Source organism: Staurois parvus, unplaced genomic scaffold (assembly GCF_062004578.1).
Source record: "Staurois parvus isolate SC_StPar_1 unplaced genomic scaffold, SC_StPar_1.0 ptg000234l, whole genome shotgun sequence".
NCBI classification, from domain to species: Eukaryota; Metazoa; Chordata; class Amphibia; order Anura; family Ranidae; genus Staurois; species Staurois parvus.
This window is the reverse complement of record NW_028318030.1, coordinates 3,383,345-3,401,490: the sequence shown is the minus strand read 5'-3', so window position 1 is coordinate 3,401,490 and position 18,146 is coordinate 3,383,345. Positions and strand designations below refer to the sequence as shown.

The 18,146-nt window shown below is 41.4% G+C and overlaps 1 protein-coding gene across 1 annotated transcript in view; it reads left to right on the top strand.

The window, feature by feature from the left end:
- The window catches only part of CXCL12 (C-X-C motif chemokine ligand 12), a 112,276-nt gene that overhangs the window by 76,213 nt on the left and 17,917 nt on the right, over positions 1-18,146 (top strand). The window lies entirely within an intron of this gene.

Sequence of the window (18,146 nt, the reverse complement as noted above, 5' to 3'; positions counted from 1 at the left end):
GTTTTGCTGACAATATAGGTTGTGGGTGTGGCAGGGGTGGACTGACAACTTATGGGGCCCCCGGGTAATAGGGGATCATGGGGCCCCCGTGTCCTTGCCCAAACTAAAAAAAAACTATGAAAAAGGTACCAGGGGCATCTCATGGGGCCCCCTACTGACTCCGGGCCCTCGGGCAGTGCCCGAGTTTCCAAATGGTCAGTCCGCCCCTGGGGTGTGGCCAAATTTTGCTAACAGAGGAAGAAGCATGACACACAAATGCTACAATCCTTATATCCATAAAATACTGTATGCTTTAATTGCTCTATCACAAGCACGGGTCTCACAGATATTTATAAACCTTTTCCATTACAAATACTTTTGTGTACACTGAGCATAGAGTGTCAGGAGTACATGATGCACAGAGTACAAGGGTCAGGACTGCATAACACACAGAGTACAGGGGTTAACAATGCGTAGTACACAAAGTGCAGGATTCAGGAGTACATAACACAAAGAGTGCACCAGTAAGGACTACATAATGCACGGTGTGCAGGCGTCAGGAGTATGTAACGCATTATGTGCAGGAATCAGGCATATGTAATGCACAGAATGCAGGAGTCAGTGTGTAATTAAAGTGCAGGGATAAGATGTTGTAATTCACCATGTTCAGGGGCCAGAAGTGTATAATGCACAGAGTACAGGTGTCGGGAGTGTGTAACACACAGAGTGCGGTGGTCAGGAGTATGTATTGCACAAATTGCCAGGATTGGAAGTTTGTAATGCCAAGAGTACAGAGGCCAGGAGTATGTAAAACACAGAGTGCAGGGGTCAGCGATGTACGTAATTTCCCCCACAAGCAATACTCTTCCTCACTCTATCCTCTCTGTAAAAATCCTCCCTCCTAAAAAATTCAGCATTAATCTGCATATTTGCTCCATCCCCACAAACACAAATTTCCTCTGTAAGCCAAAATTTTCCAAAATCAAAATTGCAGAACTTCCTCCTAGTACAAATCCCCCCTCTGCTGAAATGACATCTCCAAACGCAAGACTTGTTCCTGAAAAATATCTCCTCTCAGCACAAGTCTTCATCCTCACCCCCCAAATCTCTTCACCCTGCACAATCTATCTTTCCAGTAGAAGTCTTTATTCCCTCTAAAAAATCTCTCCTGCCAATAAAAGTCTTCAAACCCCCCCCCCCCCCTTCCAATCTAATTTCCAGAGTGGTTTTTGCCTTTTTTTTTTTTTTACACACTTTTCAAAAAATCATTTTAGGCCTGAAGGTTAGCTAAAACCCCCAAACATTATATAGCAGACATCCTGGAGAATAAAATATCCACTTCAATACCAGACACGTTCACCCCCTTCCTACCCACACCAGATTTCAGTGCTGTCATACTTTGAATGACAATTACACTGTAGCTAAATGAAATCTTCATAATTTTTTGAGACAGATAGAGCTTCCTTTTGGAGGTATATAATCACTACTTTGTTTTTTTTTTTTTGCTAAATAAAGTTTAAAAGACCAAAATATTTAGAAAACATTTTTTCTTAGTTTCTGTTATAAAATTTTGCAAGTAGTTTTTTCTGCATTGATGTGTGCTGATAAGGTTGCACTGATAGGCACTGATGAGGAGGCACTGATGAGGCAGCACTGATGGGCACTCATAAGCTGCATTGATGGGCAATAATAGGTACTGATTAGGAGGCACTGATGAGGTTGCACTGATGAGGCAGCACTAATGGGCATTCATAAGCTGCATTGATGGTCAGTGATAGGTACTGATGAGGAGGCACTAATGAGGCAGCACTGATGGGCACTTATAAGCTACACTGATGGGCACTGAAAAGATGCTCTGATGGGGCTGCATCAATAATCAGGGCACTGATGAGGCTGCACTGATGATCAGGGCACTGTGTATCAGTATAAATACTGTACTCACTGTGCCCCTCACAGATCGTCTCTCCTTTCCTCACATGCTACCTCTGTGTTAGGAAGTGAGAGCCGATAACTGACAAAGGAATTCAGTCTGTTTACACTGTGACAGCTGTGATTTGGCACAGCTGATCACATGGTAAAGAACTGCTGTGATTGTCCCTTTAGCTCGATCTGTGAACCGCTGTGGCCAAGGCACACAGTGGTCAAAGAACGCTCTGGATGCGTGCCCCAGGGAGCACATGGGAGTTGCACAACTCCCTTTGGGGAGCATTAAGAGCACTCTTTGTGGACTCCAAGAACTAGAGAACCATGCTGTAGCCATTTATCGGCTATAGCGCTGTTTTAAAGTGGATGTTTGTAGTTCCAATTTTTTCTGTTACTCGATATTTGTGAATTTTTCAGCCAAAAATATACTTTATTTTAAGTCACAATCGCGTGCGTGCACCCCTATATTTTCCATGGGCAATGCTTTAAAAGCCCCTTCAGGCTATTACTTTAGAGCTAACCATAAATATTGGACCTAAAATGATTGCTTTCACTCTGACACGAGTGGAGATAGGTAACAGGTGTAGCTCAAGCAATTTTTGTATGTAGGCCCACCTGGCGAGTGTACCTACATTCATGTGTGTATGTACACCTGGGGCAAGCTTTATTTTTTGACAGATTTTTCCACTATAACAATATTCATATGACAAAACAAAGTCCCCTGAGTGGGACAGCAGAGCCCAGGAAGCTCTGGTGGGGTAGGTCGTATGCGTGGGGGAGGGGAGGTAAAACCCTTCGCCACCGCCGATGTGATGTATGACATACAAAGATGGCAGTAAAAGGGTTAAGGGCATACACATTTGGGGAATTTCTCATCATCAAATAATATCAATACTTGAAATGGTGAAAAGCACACTATTTGGAACAAACTTTTGTGAGAGCACTTTGCCAAGCGTTAATGATTGTCACAGTCTTAAAGGATAAGTTCACCTTTAGTACCATGTTACACCTGTATTTAGGGTGCAACACATAATATGTTACTATCAACACCTGTCCACACCACCTGATGACCCCCATGATAGTGGGTGGGGGATTCTTTCCCCTCACCTTTTGTCACAATTTAAAAACAGGGCGACTGTGTAGATCTTTGCCCACACAGCTGCATTGTTCAGTCACAGAGTTCTGTGAATGAATAAATTACAAATACAGTGGCAGATGGCTTGTAGTTCTAATTAAACTGCAAGGGCACTGGTGAGCATCCTCATGGTTCATTGATTTTTTCCTGCTCTTCAGAAACTTTCTGCCCATATGGGAGGTTGTACTGAGAGTCTGCAGGAGCCTGATATTGCACCTACAATATATTGCTTGCAAGTGCAATGCTCTACAGGCTCCTGAAAAAAAAATTATAAATGCAAATTTTTTTACCTGTAAAAACATAAATTTTTTTTTTCCATAAACATTTTATAGATGTTTTATAACAAGATACAAGTGCAAGGTACATTCACTGGTCATTTAAGTAGTAAGGGAAAGTAAAAGATAAAAAAAAGGATAGGCCTAGAAAAAAAAAGGGCGGGGGGGATTGGTGCACCATATCCCTCTCCACCCCCCCGTAACCTCCCCTCCCCCAGAGTGACTTAAAAAGCTCAGCTGAGCCACCACTCAAGGGCATGGAACATATTGATAGAGTACTTGGCACAGCAAAGTAATCTACTTCAGGTAACTCTTGTATTGCTTGGTCCTTTTAAAATGAGACCAGCAAAACCAAACAATTGTAAACTTTTGCAGCCGGTCTTGGGAGATACGGATCAGCTTCTTCTCTTCTATTGATTCTAGCAAACCATTTCCTGACCGACGGCCTACGTGTGGACTGCTGATGAACCAGAATGCATAGTCTAGCTGCACCGACCAAATGCATAGCTAAGGGTTTCCTATAGGCTGCTTTTGAAAGGGACATATGATGCAGTAAATATTGTTCAGGTGTGAAATCCAAGGTATAAGTGGTATAAGAGTTCCTCACATGCCCACCAAATGTGGAGCATTGTGTCTACGTCTCTGCACCTCCAGCATGTGTTTGGTAACGTAGATGAGAATTTATGCAGGGGAGCAGGAGTCTTGTACCAGCGTGTTCAGATTATATATAGCAGTTCTCTTGAATGGCCACATTTAGGGAGCCTTTGTGAGCATACTCGTTTATGACACTCCAGTCCTCGTCTGTTAGGGTATGTTGAAGATCTTTTTCCCATGCTTGTCTGGCAGGGTCCAGAGGCAAAGGAGTGGCCTGAACCAGCAGAGAGTACAGTGTAGAGACCAGGTTTCACTAGGGAGTACTTTTAAGGCATAGCGTCTCAAACTGTTTAAGGGGTCCAGACCATTGCACAGCAGGTATCCATTGAGATAGGAAATGCCTATTGTAGATATGTTCAAAATGGAAAACGGCTCGTTTGGGAAGCTGCAGATAGCTGATCATAGGTGAGGGGCTTATGTTTGGTGAAAAAATTAACATTTATTATTTTTTAAAGGTGAATTTAGCCTTTTTTATTATTATTATTATTATTATACAGTATTTATATAGTGCCAAAGGTTTGCTCAGCGCTGTACATTATAGTGGGGGACAGAACATGAGAAAATACAGTAACAAAACAATACACGAGGGGTTCGAGGACCCTGCTCTTTCGAGCTTACAATCTAGGAGGGAGGGGAAAGTGGTACAGGAGGAAGTGGCTGTGGGGGATGGAGTGGTAGGAGGAGTGGAGGAGATCGGCTGTTAGATGAGGGTGGAGTAGGCTGCCCTGAAGAGATGGGTTTTCAGGGTGTGTCTAAAGGTGAGGAGGGTAGGTGACAGTCTGATGGATTGGGGTAGTGAGTTCCAGAGGATGGGGGGAAAGTCCTGGAGAAGTCCTGCAGTCGGGTGTGGGAAGTGGAGACCAGGGAGCTAGAATGTAGGAGGTCTTGTGAGGAGCGAAGATTACGGGTTGGGTGGTATTTGGGTATCAGGTCGGTGAGGTAGTTTGGGGCAGCCTTGTGAATGGCTTTGTATGTCAGTGTTAGTAGTTTGAATTTAATGCGTAGAGCGATCGGGAGCCAGTGAAGGGATTGGCAGAGGGGGGTGGCAGAAGAAGAGCAGTTGATAAGGTGGATGAGTCTGGCTGCTGAGTTCAGGATAGACTGAAGCGGGGATAGCCTGTGTTGGGGTAGGCCGGTGAGAAGGGAGTTGCAGTAGTCCAAACGTGAAATAATGAGGGAGTGAACGAGTTGTTTAGTAGTGTCTGGGGTTAGGAACGTACGTATTTTGGAGATGTTGCGGAGGTGGAGTCTGCATGAGTTTGCCAACGATTGGACATGGGGTTGGAAGGACAGGTTTGAGTCCAGAGTGACACCTAGGACTTTGGCATTAAGAAAGGCTACACTTCATGTATACTCGATTAAAATACACTAGTGTGTGAGCAGGGTGCAGCGTGGTGTGTCAGCGGCGAAATTCACACAGAGGCCAAGGTAAGGTGATCTATGTATTGCAGAAAGTTCCAACAAGGTACAGCTAGGCCCAGCTACCCAGAGCCACTTACAAAACTGTATAAGCAGTCTGTTGACTTTGATTAATTCCGACATCTTCTGTAACTGAGGAGCAGGAATGCGGCCTGGCTAGTTCTCACCCATAAGGGAAGGCTTCCTATAGCGGAGGATAGGTGTAGTCCCTGCACTGTCCCTACTCATTTGGAACTTCTCCCCAACTCTAGTCACTTTCAACAAAAGACAGGTAACCTGTCCCTACAATAACTACTTGCAAGAATGCTTGCCAGTCTTGGGAGTCAGTGCCTTAAATTAGCACCGCCCCCACTAAAGATGGCTGAGGAGGAAGTTAGGGCAGAAGTGTCCAATCAAACATCTGCTTCCCCAATGATGGCAGGAAGTTGTACAAGATCAAGTTCCTCTCACCTTCCTTCCTTTTCTGTATTGCTGCTGTGATCCAGCATCACCTACAGGTGGGAGGACAGACTGCACGAGTGGCCAAACTCCATCTGTTGAAAATGTAAGCTTTTTAAATTTGATGTGAAATGCGGTCTATATAAATGTACTTAGATTCATCATATTGCACAATTTTTTTCTAAATTTAATGGTGAATCAATGGTGTATTTATAATTTAAAAGTGTATAAAATGGTTTTACCAAACAAAGCAAACAGAATTTTCTTGGTTTTTAGTGAAATGATTGATAGAATACTATATCACACAGCCCAATGTCTAGGTGAAAAACTATAGCTGTCTGGTGTTTTTTTCACCTATAGCAGTTCCGGTTCCCTTTAAGCAAACAGGCCTACTAGTACCTGGTTACCTCCATGCCTTAGAACACGATGCTATAGTTGCTGGCTAGATGGCACCAGAACTGAGCAACTAAAACAAGGAAAAGTACCTGTAGCCCTGAAACTGGTCAGGCAGTAAACAATGGCTGGTAGCAGAATCCTGGGACAGCTCAATGTCAGGGCATTTAGTGAGCAAGCCTAGTTCAAAAACAGTTCGAAGGTCAGGGCTGCTAGCAAGCAAGTGTAGTCCAAATAACAATCCGAGGTCAACTTCAGGAAGCAATCCAAAGAGTAATCTGAGTACAGTGCAAAGGTTGTCAAAATAGGAATCCAAGATAACAGCACCGTTGGGTAAGGCAAGGAACCAGAAAGGGAGCCAGGAAGCTAACACTATCACAAGCAAAGAGGCACAGACTGGTGAGGTTTAAATCAGGTGCCTCCTGTGCGGAATAACTATCCAGGCAGGGGGCATGTGGCCAGACTCATTAGCCAGCAGCTGATGGGAGCAGCTAGGAGTCTAAGAAGACTTATTACCCTGCAACCAAACCTCAGCTTAGAGAAGCTGGAAGGCTGTCTAACAATGTCAAAATGACCTATAAGAGATGCTACCTAAGTAGCCAATAAGGTTTTGGGTTAACTGATTGATTTGGTACTTGTAGACAAGCTGTATTATTTTTGAGTCTATAAATATGGCATCATCAAAGCTAAACACTAGCAAAATGGTGATGTACTATTAAAATATATTGGTTTGAAAATCAATATTCAATTGCAATATTTTTTCATGTTATTTTTCATTGACTAAGCTCCAAAGAAATGAACAGAAGCCATTACATTAAGGCAGTGTGGCTTTATTTAGGGAAAATTGCTAAATATCTTAGTGGTGGTGCAACAAATTCAGAAATAAGGAAATTCAGATTGAAGTATGAGATAATGAGATAATGGAGAATTGTCCTAACCAGGAGGAAGCAGAAAGAAGGGGACTACCCAAAATGATGACAGGAGAATCAAAAGACTGTCTTTTGTTAGCAGATGGAGAATATTAGGTGACATGAAAGAACTTCTCCAAACTAGTGGTGTGTCAGTAAGTGAAAGAATAATTTGAATGTGGTTATTTCATGCTAGACTGAATGCAGGAATACCAAGGAAGAAGCCATATTTGAAACTTCCATGTGTTTTTTTGGACAAAGATCATCTATGTTGAATAGTTAAAGATTGGGATAAGGCAGTGTTTCTCAACTCCAGTCCTCATGGACCCCCAACAGGTCATGTTTTCAGGATTTCCATTATTTTGCACAGGTGATTTGATCAGTTTCACTGCCTTAGTAATTACCACAGCTGTTTCATCTGAGGGAAATCCTGAAAACATGACCTGTTGGGGGTCCATGAGGACTGGAGTTGAGAAACACTGGGATAAGGTAATCTGAATAAAAATATTGTTTGAGAGTGAGGGTGTGAAAATGTGTCCATCAACGGGTCACTGAGAAATTGCTTGCAACAATAAAGTAGGGCAGTGTTTCTCAAATAAAGCAGTGTTTCTCAACTCCAGTCCTCATGGACCCCCAACAGGTCATGTTTTCAGGATTTCCATTATTTTGCACAGGTGATTTGATCAGTTTCACTGCCTTAGTAATTACCACAGCTGTTTCATCTGAGGGAAATCCTGAAAACATGACCTGTTGGGGGTCCATGAGGACTGGAGTTGAGAAACACTGGGATAAGGTAATCTGAATAAAAATATTGTTTGAGAGTGAGGGTGTGAAAATGTGTCCATCAACGGGTCACTGAGAAATTGCTTGCAACAATAAAGTAGGGCAGTGTTTCTCAAATAAGGCAGTGTTTCTCAACTCCAGTCCTCATGGACCCCCAACAGGTCATGTTTTCAGGATTTCCATTATTTTGCACAGGTGATTTGATCAGTTTCACTGCCTTAGTAATTACCACAGCTGTTTCATCTGAGGGAAATCCTGAAAACATGACCTGTTGGGGGTCCATGAGGACTGGAGTTGAGAAACACTGGGATAAGGTAATCTGAATAAAAATATTGTTTGAGAGTGAGGGTGTGAAATGTGTCCATCAACGGGTCACTGAGAAATTGCTTGCAACAATAAAGTATCCCGGGGTTATGATCTGGAGTATGCATGTGTATTCATGCTATTGGCCATATGCGGCCTTTTAGAAGAAACACTGGTAGCTAAAAATTACACAATAATGTAAGACATTACAACCAAAACCTCTTCCTTCTGCAGCTCCCAACACAGTGACTGAGCTGTCACATATAATCACAGTGGTTACACAACCAGAAAGTCTCTCCCTCCCCCACCTTAAAACCCAGTAAAGGGGCCACAGTGGGTAGTCATTAAAGAAAAACAGTAATGATTTTGATAATTTTTCCTTATGTTTAGTCTTTGCACTGATGTTTTATTGATATAATCTTTCTGTATGTGACACTTTTTTTTTTTTTTACAAATGAGCATTTAATAGAGAGTAGAACTGTGCCAAGGGTTTTGAAGAGTATACTAATTTTTCTAGATTTAGAAAAAAATTAAACATTAAAAAAAACCCAGAAAATAAAATATAAAAATATTTAAAAATGCCTACTGCTGCTGTATGGCTGCTGCACAGAAAAGAACCCCAGAGGAAATGCAGTGAATGAATCATGTTAAATTCCTCAATCTAAATACCAGTTTAGTTTTGTCAACAAAGGGGGTGACAATGTTAGGCACATTTTTTTTGTTTAAGGTACTGAGGATTACCCTGTATGTTAGCTGCTCACCCTGTCTGTTTGCGCTCACTTACCTTACCCTTTACATTTTTTTTGTAGTTTGTATTACAATTTTTTAATTTTTTTTCAAAAGTGGAGATAACAAAACAGGTGCCAACACAGGGGCTATATGATAATAGTAACATTATATGCAGGAGAATCAAACGGAGGGCAGTCCAATGTGCAACAGAAGTTTATACAGGGTGGTCCTACCGTACTGTAGGTCCCCCTGCAAAGGTGTTCAGCAATGTAGTCTCTTGATTGATGGTACCAGCTAGGGAAAGGGAGTGGGGTGAAAAAAGAGCAAGTAGGGGAAAAGACAGTTTGTCCTCAGAGCTCATTACAAAAGGAATAGCAGGCGCATGGTGTAGCAGTCCATATATGTTTGATGAGTTCCAAATGCGCAGGGGTGAAGGTAGTCCAGTAGGGAAAGCTGCGTAGGAGGGAGGCATAACTCTGCAGAAGGGAAACAAAGAAACACAGCGCCTCTAAGTGTGTACTGTGCAGGTATTTGAAACATAAGTAGTAACTCACATCTTAGAATTTAAAAACGGGCTCATGGGTAAGAGGGTGAGACGTCTGTAGCCAGATGTTGTTGTGTGTCTGATCTAGAGAGGAGATCGATTGAGTCCGTCGGCAGGTGGTGCTGTGCATGTGCAACATGGATGGTAAGCCTGGTGGATCTCCAAGGTGTTTGCCAGCAGATGGTGCTGTGCATATGCAGCATGGATGGTGGAGCCTGGCAGAGTCTCCAAGATGTCCTTGATCAGCACATGTGGCATCTGACGTCATCAAAATGCGACGCATTTCTTAGCATGTGCAGGACGAGATTCTTCTGGGATTCTTCTTTACCTCATGCAGCATTCTGCGCTGTGCTCTTGCAGTCATTTTTACAGGACGCCCACGCCTAGGGAGAGTAGCAACAGTGCTAAACTTTCTCCATTTGTAGACAGTCTTACTGTGGACACATGAACATCAAGGCTTTTGGGGATACTTTTGTAACCCTTTCCAGCTTCATGCAAGTCAACAATTCTTGATCGTAGGTCTTCTGAGAGCTCTTTTCTGCGAGCTCTTTTCTGCGAGGCATGTTTCACATCAGACAGTGCTTCTTGAAACCAGTAAACCCAAAACAGGTGTGTGTTTTTTAAGGGCAGGACAGCTGTCAGCAACACATCCAATATCATCACACTGATTGGAGTCAAGGTTGGCTCACTCCTGGCTCCAATTAGCTCTGGGAGAAGTCATTAAGCTAGGGCCTCACATACTTTTTCCTCCCTGCACTGTGAATGTTTACATGTTATGTGCAATTAAACCATGGCAACATCTAATGTTTGTGTAGTATGTTCAGCAGACTGTGTTCTTCTATTGTTGTGACTTAGATGACGTTCAGAGCACATTTTATGCAAAACTCCACGTAATCCCAAGGGGTTCACATACTTTTTCTTGCAACTATATTGGAAATTATACCCCTTTGATGTGGGCCCTGTATACATAGACACTCAAAGGGAGAGGGTTTCCCAAGAGTTAAAGTCTCTGTGTATGAGTTTGGAGATGACCCTAGATAACCGATTGGCGAGGATCTTAGTAAAAATCTTGTAATCAGAGTTCAATTCCATATATTTCTGAAAATATAATTTGTTCCAGAATAATCGTCATTTTCCAACAATTTCTGAAGGGAGGTAAACAACCAGTCCATTGTAATTCCCCCTATTGATACACTTTGAGTCTGATGAATCTGATCCATTAGTCCCTCAAACGCTGTCCCACAGTAATTAGTCATGACTGAACTTATAAGAACCACATTTAACAGCTCAGGAAAATATAACAAAGACAATAGAAATTAAATGTTTTAAAGTTATACTCTGATTTCCAGACCACCGAAGAGGTTGGTGATTGAAACACCTGGTCAACTATAACTAAAAGCCTAGAATCAGCAGATACAACATTTCACATCCTGTTCAATCACAAATGTACAACGTTTCACTTACCTACATCTATTACCACATTGTAGCATTCATTTGTTTAGTTGTCACATGAAAATCATTTTTCAGCTAGGCATATTCCAACCATCGTTTTTATAGTAGTAGAGTAGAAAAAGCATAAGCGATATAGTAAAAGACAAAGATAACTTGAATGGATTTCATTCACAATATAAAAATGTCTCTTCTGCAACATAATTTTGCCAAAGCAACAGATCAAAGATATATTATACAGCAACTGTAAGTAGAGAACATTATTCTATGAAAAGACAGATCTTATATCCACACTGATGCAATGTGGAAAAGAATAGATATCTATATGTCATAAGCTTCCAAAATAGAAAAGCAACAAATCCTTTAGGTCTACTAGTATTTATTAATTTCAGTCATCAATTTCTGTTTTTATAAAACAAGGATTTATAAAATTACTAATTTATTTTAATACATAAATAGACATTGCTTGTTTGAGGCTGCAGAGATGGAGATTGATGGCTGTGTCCTCAATCTCTTTGCTCAGTCTCACAGTGGAACATTAGCGATCTGTTTAGACCGCTGATATTTCACCAAAGCCCCACAATGGGGCTCCTAAAAATATTGTGAAAAAATTATTAAAAATAATATTGTAAAAACAATAAATAAATTATAAAAAATAATAACAAAAATAAAACAAAAATAAAAAACTACTGACATCAGTGGCGGGACTATCAGGGTCTCAAAGGTCGCACTTGCAACCGGGCTCTGGTATTCTGCCACCTGGCTTGGAGCGAAGGGCCCTGGCCAGGGATATGTGTGTGTTCCTATAAGACAAGTGTTGTTGAAAAATGTCTTGTGGAACTACATAGTTATGATGTCATTTCCTGTTCCTGTTTGTGTGTGTGTGTTCCTGCTTCCCAATACACCTAGAAGGACTCATGTGTCCAACACAGTCTGACTGATAAGAGTCATATGTAGAAGCTTTGTAGAATAACCAAGGCACATATGTTGGTACAGCTATTACATGCCTCAACATATTATTTCAAATAGCAGTGTGGGCTGTAAAGAGGTGCCACAGAGTTATAACCAATGCATCACACGGGACAGCTATCATGAAGTCCTGTACTTTGTGCTGTTTATTACAGTCCATCCAGTTCAGCCATTAAAAAAAGAAGTTATAATCCTATACCCACATTTGATCCAGAGGAAGGCAAAATAACCCAGCAAAGCATGATCCAATTTGTATTCTTTGCAAAGTGAAGCTTTACCTCATTTTCTAAGCTCTGGAGCAACTGCACTTGCAGAATGCAACTGCACTTTGCAAAGTGCAGAGTCTATTTACCAATATAAATCAACCCCTGTATGTTCACAACTACATTAAGTTAAGCACCACTCCATCGCTATTATTATACAGGATTTATATAGTGCCAATAGTTTGCTCAGCGCTTTACAATATAAAGGGAGACAATACAGCAACAATACAGTTCAATACAAGAGGGTTAGGAGGGCCCTGCCCCTTGGAGCTTACAATCTAAGAACTATAATCTAAGAATTACCTACTGGCCCATTCACTCACTGACAAAGTTTCCCATATTAAAGAAAACAGCATGGATGGGATGGGGACTCTTCACTCTAAAAGTTTATTGGTAAGAGATTTAAAGAATCCTTTACCAGCTCACTGAGCAAGTTGGCTACCATGAAGGGCCAAAGGGCAGCAAATATCTGATCTGAGTGACCTGATTCTAGGTTTTTATAAACCAACTGACTCATCCGTACCTGAAAGTTTTCCTTCATAAATTGAAATCTGTGATTTGAAAATAGTAAGTTTGTCACATTTTTAAGAATTTAGGTTACAGATGAATGTAAAACAATGTTTTTCTGACCAAATATCTCTCTTTATTGATCACCCAAATGCTTACTTTTTTGCCCCTATGCTGCACCTAATTTCTACAGAATTTTGATTAGTGTATCTTCAGGTCTGACTGCTTCAATGTAACTACCACCTTAAACCTGATGCGGGCGCTACTGGTCACCTGGGGCCATTTTTATCACTGGCACCTCTCAAGCTTTCTTCTATCACCCCCAGGAGACCTTTTGCATGCCGTCCACCAAGAAGAAGAGTAAGGGTAATGCTCAAAAATCCCTACGACTTATCTACTAATAGCACACGATATAAGCAGTATGACACAAGATATCGCAGATCGAGTATCTCCTGCTGGTTCTATACAAGAACATGCATCTCACTCTCCAACTCAAGATAATGAGGATGTGCAACAACTTACTTAGGGGGACTTGGAATCTTGCTTTGAGACTGTGTATTCAAAATTAGCAACTAAGTTCCAACTAGAACTCCACAAAAGCACGAGTGTTCTTTCTCAGGAAATAGCTGCATTAAGCTCTAGAACGGATCATCTGGAGACTAAACATGATGAGCTCAATCTGGCGTACGGCGAACTCTCCAGAGATCATGATCATATGATTACGGCCTATTCTCAGCTCCAAGCTCAAGTGGAAGATCTTGACAACTGTAATCGCAGACACAATCTTCGTATTCGTGGTATGCCAGAGACGGTGACTGACCTTTCACAGGCCATGGCCACCTTATTCAGATCTCTACTTCCAGATCCTGATGCTAACTCTCTAGTCTGTGATCGTATCCACAGAGCATTGCATCCAAAACCCCTAATGATAAACCACCTTGTGACATTATCTTATGTATGAAGGACTTTCAGACTAAAGAAGATATCTGTAAAGCTCCTCGTAACACTCCTACTATCACTTTTGAGGGCTCAATGCTTCAAATTTTTCCAGATGTCTCTCCTGCTACTCTGGACAGATGTAGAAAAATTAAAGAAATCACCACTACCCTCCTTTCAGCTCGCATTCGATACAAGTGGGGTTTTCCATTTAAGCTTATCGTCCCTCACAATGGCAGCACCTACATTGCTACTTCTCTCTCTGAAGACAGAGAAATTCTGACTAAATTGGGCTTAGTTGATCTTCCTTCGCCCCAACGTTTACCATCTACTCCTTGTGTGTCTCCTATTTCGCATACTCCATCTGCAAGACAGGATAGAAGGAGGGTCCGACAGGATCCAGGATAAAAGGATTTTGCTCACTTATGCTCTCATTGTTATAGCTCCTGATTCTGAAAGTTCATTGCTGTCATAGGTTGATGTTTTATGTGATACATTTGCTTTTTCAATCACAGGTGGACTGGTTCAGTTTAACAAAGGCCTTTAGCCTTTTTATCGTCGCCCGTTCATTTATGGTTTTGTTACTCTTGGACACGTGTCCCCACCCTGCTACCTGACATGTCTGGTGGTGTCGCGGCCCGATTGAGGGGTGGTGGCTCCGCTCTCCGTGTCTTATGGAGACAGGATTTGGGCCTAATTGGCCCTTTGTTGCCTACCATTTTTGTTTTTTCAGGTACGGCTTTTCGCCTACTTGATCCAACCTTTTTTGTTATGTCATTCACTAAGAGAGCTCTTAAAACCTTATCTCTATTGTATCTTGTCTCTCTTTTGCTTCTCCTTTTAGTACATGATTTTGATTTTTTTAGTGCTGTCTTGGGGACATCTTGACGCCTTTTTTGGGTCTGGATTTCCCTCAATGCGGTACTACAATCTACTACCTTGTCAGATGTGAGTATGCAAGTATTGAACGCTAACCAGATTTCTCTAGGAAATGTCTTTTCATTTTGCATTTGTCTGTTGATCGTGTTAATCTCTTTTGTAAAATGATAATTCCATGTATCTCTCATAATGTTCAGGGTTTCAAATCACCAAATAAGCGCAAAACAGCCTTTCTCCAATTTAAATGTTTAGAGGCTAAATTTATACTATTGCAGGAAACACATTTTGCAGCTGCAAACCATCCTACATACTTTCACAAATCCTATAAACAGGGATTTTATACTTTGCACTCTTCTAAGAGTAGGGGTATAGCTATTTTTTTGCATAACTCATTTCCCTTTGAGGTCCAACATGTGTACTGTGATCCAGATAGTAGATTTCTCATCTTTAAAGGCACCCTTTCGGGTCGCGATCTTACGTTCGCCAATATGTATGCACCAAATTTAGCACAAGCCTCCTTTTTCAAAATTTTTTGGTGTTCTTGACAAATTTATGTCCCCCCATCTACTGATGGGTGGTGATTTTAATTTGGTAGCAAACCCACTTTTGGAACATAACTCTTTATCGCAATCTTCCCAGGCCTTCCCAAAACCTCTTACCAGAAAGTTGGATGCTCTCCAGTTGGTGGACACTTGGAGGGCACATAACACGGGAGCCAGGGATTATTCTTTTTATTCTCACCCACATGACTCTTATGCTAGACTAGACTACATTTATTGTACTCCTATCTTACTAGCAAATTCTAAGAATGCTTTATTCATTTGAGCCCCTGGTCAGATCATAATATTGTTGCAGTAACTATCACTTTTATAGGATTGGCACCTACCCCCTACTCTTGGAGACTTAATGACTCAATGTTAACTGATATCAATTCTCGCCAGGAAGTGATTACTTCTATTCAGGAATATTTTCAAACTAACTCCACTCCACTCTCCAGCCACTCTATGGGTGGCACATAAGGCGGTCCTACGTGGCCGTCTTATTTCTATGGCCTCAGCCAGAAATAAAAGACGATGGCAACAAATTTTACAATTGACTCGAGAGTTAGCAACACATTATAGAAGTCATATTGGTGACCCATCCCTTCTTAATAAACAGCTATTGTGTCAAAAATGTTTAGAACTGAATACCCTACTCTCTCAAAAAACAGAAAAATCACTTTGCTGGTCAAAAGCCTCTTTCTTGTTGCATAGTAATTCGGCATCTACGATGTTTGCAAGGAAACTGAATCACTCTCTACGTCCTCCAGACATTTATAAATTACGTACTAACTCTGGCACTATCTCATCTCTTCCACAGGAGGTGTTGGGCATTTCTGAAAATTCTGCTAGCTATTACAAACATTTTGCTCCCATACTGGCTCCCTATTTGATTACTTTATTTAATACTGTTTTGCAGGGTGGTAAATTTCCTGAGGAGATGTTGTTGGCCAATATGTCTTTAATACCCAAACCTCAAAAAGATCATCATTTACCCCAAAACTACAGACCTATTTCTGTAATGAACAAGGATCTGAAATTATTTAGTCATATTTTGGCGGACAGGCTTGCCCCAATTATCTCCTCTTTGGTTTCTCTGGACCAATCAGGATTTATTTCAGACAGGTTTATTACTGATAATATACGCCTCACTTTAAATGTTATACAAGATGCCAATTTACATTCTAAAGAGGTTTTATTGATGAGTCTGGATATTAACAAGGCCTTTGACAGTGTTCTTTGGTCTTATTTGTTTTCCTTGCTACAAAGGATGGGCTTCAGCGATGAGTTTTTATCTGGTATTCATGCTCTTTATGATTCCCCTAAAACCAGAATAAGGCTTCCTGGCTGTAACTCCGACTTCTTTACACTGGATAGAGGCACCCGTCAAGGTTGTCCTCTTTCCCCCCCTTCTATTTGCGCTGATGTTGGAACCCTTAGCTATAGCAATTAGGTCACATCTGGATACTTCTGGCTATCCATTGTTAGTTTCAAACTTTAAGATATGCATGTATGCTGATGATGTTATGCTCTTTCTTACCAACCCATTAACCTCATTGCCAAATTTATGTGCTTTTTTGAATGATTTTGCTATAGTGTCGGGTCTTACTGTTAATTTTGCTAAATCGGTGATTATGCCTGTTAATGTTCCTGATTCCCTAAGTGCATCTCTCCGTAGCTCCTTCCCATTTTGTTGGGTTACTGACCGGATTTCCTATTTGGGTATCAATCTCACTCCTAAATACTCAGATATGTTTGCTGCTAACTATCCTCCATGAGTATCACGTCTTTCCACTTTACTAAAAATTTGGCATGGTTACCCTATTTCTTTTCTGGGTAGAGTCACGGCGGTCAAAATGAATATTCTACCCAAGTTACTCTATGTTTTTAGAGCACTCCCAGTCCCAGTCTCGAAAACATTTTTGGATCACTTTCAGCGGACTATTAGCACCTTCATTTGGAGTAATAGGCGCCCACATTTTGCCTCCTCTGTTTTATACCACTCCCAACGGACAGGTGGTCTTGGCCTTCTTAATTTTTGGTTATACTATCTCTCGGCCCGTTTTGCACAATTATCTCAATGGGCAACTGTTAACTCCCAGATCCCATAGATTAAATTTGAATCTCAGTCAATACGCCCTTATTATTTATTGGGCATATTGTGGTCTAAGATTTCCCCCCCGATTGCTCACTTTTCATAACTCTATAGTAACCCACTCATTGATGCTTTGGTCCAAATGTAAACTGGAATTTAATTTAGTCTCATCTGTCCCTTCAGGTGTCTCATTCTTTGGAGATCCAACATTTATCACTGCTTTCTCTGCTCCTCAGGCTTTTTGCTGGTGGAATGACCGATCTTTTATTAGATTATCAGATTTTCAGAGGGGAGGATCTTTTATCACCTTTGATATGTTACGTGAGCTCTTTGATGTTCCTCTCGGGGAATACCATCCTTATTGACAGATCAGCCATTTTTTTAACTCACATTTTGGCCTTACACCCTCTTCCCCGATTTCATTTTTTTAACGTGTCTGTCGTGACTCTCCTAGGGGTAAGGGTCTTATCTCTGACTTCTATCACCAATTTTTGCTCTGTTACTCTTCTACGCCCCTCTTGTATAGACAAAAATTGGAAGAGGATAGTGGTGTTTCTTTTTTAGAGGAGGATTGGGATTCTATGGTGGATAACATCTGTAAGTGTTCTAGATCTATTTCTGTACGTGAGACGGCCCTTAAGGTTCTCACAAGATGGTATTATACTCCATCTAGATTGCATGTGCTGTTCCCACAGACATCTCCCTTATGTTTCAGGGGTTGTGGCCATACAGGCACCTTGGTACATATTCTTTGGGACTGCCCAACCGTCTCTTCGGTTTGGCGTAAGATATCTGAGGTGGCTACCTCACTGGCGGGCTCTCCACTTACTTTGTCCTTACAGATTTGTCTTGTGGGTGCTCCTATCCCTGGGATCTTTAATGCTGCTATGAGATTGATACATACCATTTGTATCGCTACTTCATGGGCTATTGCTTTGAACTGGAAGTCCGATTCTGTACCCCTGCCATCTGTTTTGCACAGAGTTGATGCTGTGATGCTTATGGAGCGGATTTACTATATTTTGT